The 6,497-nt window shown below is 32.7% G+C and overlaps 1 long non-coding RNA gene across 1 annotated transcript; it reads left to right on the top strand.

The window, feature by feature from the left end:
- The first annotated feature begins 472 nt into the window (after positions 1-472).
- Positions 473-2,701, top strand: LOC118681442 (uncharacterized). Its single transcript, XR_004977173.2, has 2 exons — positions 473-601; positions 2,490-2,701. It is a non-coding gene; the product is annotated as an uncharacterized lncRNA (long non-coding RNA).
- Positions 2,702-6,497: the final 3,796 nt, after the last annotated feature.

Raw genomic sequence — 6,497 nt, 5'->3', positions numbered from 1 at the left:
ACATTTATTAAATTTAAAGTAATTAAGTGCAGTACAGTAAAGAAGTCTAGATTTTAACTTGGTTTCATAATTAAATTGATCCCACGCTTTGCGTTATTAAATCTATGTTAATTAGGCTAGGTATAGGTACTGTAGAATATCAGGTTTTTGGAAGTAAAGGAAAATACTTCAATATTTTGGGAAACAGAGCCATGGTATGAGTATATGAGTCAGTTTCTTTAAATTAACAACTGTAATTTGTATATATGTATGTACAAATATTCATAATTTATACAAATTTGTATGTTATTGCACACATATATACATATTTATAATGTGAGCATATGTTCATATGAGTGCAATTGATTTGAGCAAATACTTTTTTCTACATTTTTTCTACATATATGAGTACTTCACTCGATTTGTCACAGCAACAATGGATTTATACAAATTGGCAGCATGACATTAACGCAATTTGACATAATCCATTTAGCATTAATCATTTTCAAAACAAAAACTTTTCAAACTGACATACCCATGGCGAAATGATAGTTTTGGGTATTACAAGGCACAAGGCGGTAAATAGCAGTTCGGGGAGGTAAATTGGTAGGCAAGGTAAAAGGTAAGTTCACTGGAAATACAAATTGGCGATAGGTACCCAGAGAGGTATGTACCAAAAGTAGGTAAGAAGCAAGATAAGCAAACAAACACATCGTTGTTGTAGTAATGTTCCATTGCAATAAAAATAAGAAAAGTGTCAACTTAACGAAAATCTCTTGTTCATTTGCTATGGCAATTGTCACCTTTCAAGCTGAATGGCTTTTGTGGAGAGTTAGGCAAATAGGACATTTAAGATATTTGCTGATTACGGAACGTAGAATTAATAAGATATATGTTTACAAAAAGACTACTGAAGAATTCTTCATAAAATATAGCAGAGGATGTGTAACTTAAAAGTAAAATTGTAACTTGCATGCTAGACTTTATTTGAAATAGTAAGAAAAAATATGAAAATTATACCATAAAGTGATCTAGAATCTTCACGCGGGATTCGCCTTTGCTCTCATTCGTTTAAGAGAAAAGTTAAAAGTGCCACAAAGTTTTTATCAATATTCTATAAAATATATACACAAATGATCAGCATGTTCTGCTGAGTTGATTTAGCCATGTCCGTCTGCATACTATGTATTGCGAACTAGTCCCTCAGTTTTTGAGATATCGATCTGAAATTTTCCACTCGTCCTTTCTTACCCAAGAAGCTGCTCATTTGTCGGAACTGCCCATAAATCACCATAGCATATAGCTGCCATACAAATTGAACGATCGGAATGGAAAAACTTTTAATTTGATGAGATATCTTCAAGAAATTTGGCACAGATTATTGCTTAAGACAACGGTGCAATTTCTGAAGAACTTGTTCAGATCGGATCACTATAGCGTATAGCTGCCATACAAACTGTCCGATCAAAATCAATTTCTTGTAAGAAATCTTTTGTATTTAAGAATTTGTATATCGGTGCAAATTAAGTTAACCTTTTTACTTATTACTACAGATTTTAACTTCAATGTGAATATTATGTTCTAATTATACTTGAGGTACGATTAAGTCGAAGCCCAGTCTGTGGTTTTCCATTTACGCTAGTTGTAACTAAACTCTGTATAATGTAGTTCAAATGGAAATGTTCAAAAATTCAGTAGGATCAATTGAAAAGACAAACTCTTGCGAAAACTTTCGTGTACAGATGTATTTACTTTGTAGTTGCCAGACGTAAAAAATAAATCTAATACCGCTTGACCGCACATCAATAATTTAAATAGAAGTGTAACCTCAATGTGAATGGCTACCAGGTATCATGATGGATATATTATATGTATTTAAATGAAGATATACTTGTATACATATGTTTCCATTGTCTACTTGCAACTATTATTTATATGTATAATACTCTTGTGTTATTCGACAAGTGTTGAAAGCGCCATATGGGCTGCTTAAAGCTCAATTGCGTAATGAACGGTTATTTGCAGAATTCTATATATGATACACCACTCCCAATAAAACTTTAATATGTAGGTATGTATCTAACATACATACATATATTGTATACAAGTATATTTATAAGACCACTCCCATTCCTTAATTTTTGTGGGAATTATGACATACATGAGGCACATTCGCTCACACTTACTATGTATTAATTTGACTTTGAAATATGAATGTTTTTTGTAGCCGCTTATGTATTGTATAAATGTGTACCTGTACTTAAATCACCACCCATTTAAGAAATAAATGGTTTTAATGATTTAATTAGAAAATGACATTTAATTGCATTTGACTGAAATCAGGCTGTCTTATTAAGAATCACATTAAGTGTGTTCAGCACTTAAAGTGTAAATTCAATAACCTAATATTATTGAATTAAATACTAAGAAAAATCTTTATCATTTGTTGTAATTAGTAATTAATTAATAAAATCCTTTGTTTTTCACTTTAAATTTATTTTTTTTTTCAGTAGGGCGTCCAAAGAATGAAAAAGTAGTGGCTGGAGTGAGGCTAAAACTAACTTTTTGCTGTGAACCTATAATAATTAGACAGTTAAATTTAAAAAAATCGCCGATGTTTGCTAAAAACTCTTTAACTTTTTTAAAATGTGAAGACTAACCATTATTTTGCAATAAGCCAAAACCTGAAAACAAAAATAAAATGTTTCTCCTTTTTACCAGACTTAAGAGCTCTAGTTTTTTAAACAAGAAATTTAACAATAGGAAGTACATATCGGTATGTATATGCGATTCTCAAATAAGCTGTATCATTCGAATGAATTTAAAATCAAATTTAATTAAATATTTTTACAATTAACCTATTGTCTCACTTAATAATTTAATAGAGTTTATACCCTGTACAGGAAATATGTATTAAGTTTGTACACCCAATTGGAAACGTCGGAGGCCGTATGAAGTACAAGTATATACATATAGGTATAAACGATCAGCGTAATGCTGTGTCTGACTGTCTGAATGTATGCGTCCCTTGTATTATGCCCTTCAGTTTTTAAAATATTGATCTGAATTTCGCATACGTACATTTCTCCCCAAGAAGCTGTCGGAACGCCGATTTCGGTTGTCGCTGGTTAGACCATGCCGTTCGAATGGTAGATGATGGTCCAATGAAAAGCTCCTTCGATTCGAGACCGGTGTGGACAAGAGAAGCAAAGGCGTCCACGCATCTAATGGAAAGACCAAGTGCATAGCGACCTGACCAACTCCAAGTTTTGTGTTCTCCGCCCAGACTGACTCACGGCTGTTGTGCCAAAGAATAAGAAGAAGTACCATAAATCTCGAAGCTTATGGATTAGTAAAATATCTTTTTGTCGCGGAAAGAATTTCTCTCTTAAACAAAGAAACACAACACAGGTTAGACCGATATAGTTTGCTCGATTCAATACTCTTTAAACGCTGGGTGAAACGAAGCCAGCTTATATAATATTTAGCAAATGTTTAAATGTACGATTATATACATTAATTTACAAAAAGGAATTCTTCTACCTTGTTATTTTTTGTTTGCTTTGAATAAGCCGAAAAAATTACAGAGAAATAATATTTTAAGAATAAAAGAAATATCTGAAAAATTCCGTTTCCACTACCAATGTGCTGAAAATGAGGAAGCTGGAGTCGTTAAATTGACGTCATTGTATGCCTGCAATGCACCGTTGTGTTCTATTTTTTGCAACTTGGAAAGTAACATACATAAATAATAGGTAAAACGAAAATGCACGTTAGGGTAAATTTATTGTTTGCCAAGCAATTGATACCAACCAAAGTGACAATCGAAAAATAACAATAGCGATGCGGCAATGCGGTAATACTTGTATGTATGAATGCTATTCAATATTTTTTTATGTATCATTTTTGACTTTTGTCAATGGTCAATTTCCTCTACGAAAGTTTAATATGCAGTGCGCTTACAATCTATGACACAATGGGATTTTTTCATGGTGTCATTTAGTATGTGGGCATCGATAACATTGACTGGTAAAAGTACTTCGTGTCAATGACACAGCAGGCTATCGGTGAAATTTGTCAGTTGTGTTTATTACTCACAAGTTACATTTGGGAATGTTAGTGCTGTTTATTATTGGTTTCGTAAGTAATTGGGTTATTTCAATAATCGAACTTTTCAAAATTTGTTGCTGTAGCTGATCAAATATTTTTGTAAACCAGGAAGAAGGTCAAATTATGATCCCACGAGAAGTGTGAAATAGTTCGAAATATCGCTGGATTTTGGTGATTATTTTTATATGTGTACCATATAGTTTTATTCTTCTAAGTATATTTCCTCCATCAATTGAATACCTGTACCAAAAGGTGTCTATTTTATTCATTATCTCCAAAAAATTACTCCCAATTAATACCATAATATTGGCAGTAGTCAAAAAAATGTGATCAAGAGTAATCGGTTCTGCTCTTACTTTATGATGATCACTACGTGATCAACATATTCACACCATTCTCAATATCCCATCACACCGCTTGTTGTTGTATTTATGCCAATTGACAAATTGGCTTTGCAAATGTTTACGCACACACATTTGTGTGAGTATGAGCAAATGTGTGCCTGTATCACTTTTTTTTGTTCTTGTGGGGTGACAATTGAGCGGCACAAATGTGGCACGAACATAAATATCAATTTGGTAATAGACAATATTGTACAGTACGCACGCACACACATCTACTCACACTTTCGAACATCTAAACGAAAGTGAGTAGTTGTGTAGAATTTGAGAAATATTTCGAGTAATGATGCTGTGTTTTCTATAATAGTTCTTGATATTTGCTGGGAAAATGCAAAAGAATCGAACAGAGTTGTGGCTGTACCTTCGCGTTGTAATGCCTAATAGCGCGCAAAATTTTCTTATTATACTAATTTATATTGCAGTCACAAACAATTAAAAGTGAACATATAAAAGTACAAATGAAAGGCGAATGCAGGCAGAATGCGACGGCCAGGACATGTGGTGGATAAATGACAAGGCAGCACAGGCAGCACAGGCAACACAAAAGTGTTCGTATGATGTAGAGCTCTGCTCAACATTTTCTTGCTCCTTGTGGCAACATTTTGTGGTTTGTTGTCAACTGAAGTTGAATAGTAAAACTATTGTTGTATGTGTTATTGCTGTTGGTTGGTGTTTGACTTCTGCAGCAGCGTTAAATGAAGCCGCAGATTGTAGCTGACAAAAACACTGCATGTGGCATGTGGCACACGTGGTTATCAGCCAAAGTAACGCTGTATTGCATGGAATATGTATGAATGTATGTCGGTAGAAATTTTTCAAAAATTCTGCTTGGTTAATTGTTTTGGTTCTTTGTGTTATAGGAGCTTGTGTACCAAAGTTTTCAACGGCGTTTGTGCTATTTGTTTATTGAAAATTAAATTTTATTCACAATGTCATACATAAATCTCCCTATTCATGCTATTTTTTGTGTGTTTTTGTTTTTTAATTTAATTACTGGCGACTGACTGCTGTTGCCGCGGCTTCTGTTGTTGACCAACAAAAGTTGTTTTGCTAACACTTTATCAATGGGTTGAAATTAGTGCACTTGAATGCCTTTGAATGCTGGCGGTAAATTCATTAGTTACACCTGAGTGGTTAGTAAAAATGCTGTTGATTTAGTTTAAGCTACATACATTATTAAATTTTGAATTATTGAGAGTTGAATTAAAAATTATAATGTTGTATTTACAATTAACTTTGACTTGCGGTTTTAATTTTGAAATATATTTATTTTCTTATGAAAAAAACATTGTTAAAATGGCGATATCTTTGATGTTAACCGTGTATTTAGTGTTTGGGTGTTACCAAAAAAGTTTGATATTTGATATGAATATGAAAGTCTTAACCTTAAAATAAATAAATATAATTTCTCTCATAAATAGATCGGCTCAATTCAAAACTTTTCCTAGACCATTTCTCACCTTTTGTATATTTATACTGCACCGACGAACTTTCGTCACTCTCCGTGATTTTATACTTTATAGAACACTTTTGGACACATATTTGGACAACGTTTCTCTTGGCAAAATTTATATCGCTACCAAAAGTGCAATTTATAGCTAAGCTTAGACCCCATATTCAATAAATGCATAACTTTGCTTCTGATTTTGTTTAAATTGGGGCCTTCTTTAGTGTCTTTCAATTACTACAAGTATTGTACTTTGAATTTTTTCGCTTCTTTTGATTTGCATTGAGAGCTAACATAATAACAAAAGAAAGATGTTTTATAACCTAGAAAATAAACAAAATAAACCACATCACTTATTAAAAATCCTACGTAAGCATTTCAACACATATTTATCCCAACAACCATTGTTGATTATTGTTACACACGCCCACTGTTGACTGAATGAGCCAAATAACAGGTTTTGCAAAATGTCAAACAAAACGCTCAACAAGGAGGCGTTGATTTACAAAAATATATATTTGGCTTACACTACACTTAGTTTTATTTTCATTAAAATTTTT

The sequence above is a fragment of the Bactrocera oleae genome, chromosome 5 (assembly GCF_042242935.1).
Source record: "Bactrocera oleae isolate idBacOlea1 chromosome 5, idBacOlea1, whole genome shotgun sequence".
Classification (NCBI taxonomy): domain Eukaryota; kingdom Metazoa; phylum Arthropoda; class Insecta; order Diptera; family Tephritidae; genus Bactrocera; species Bactrocera oleae.
This window is presented reverse-complemented; position numbering and strand designations above follow the sequence as displayed.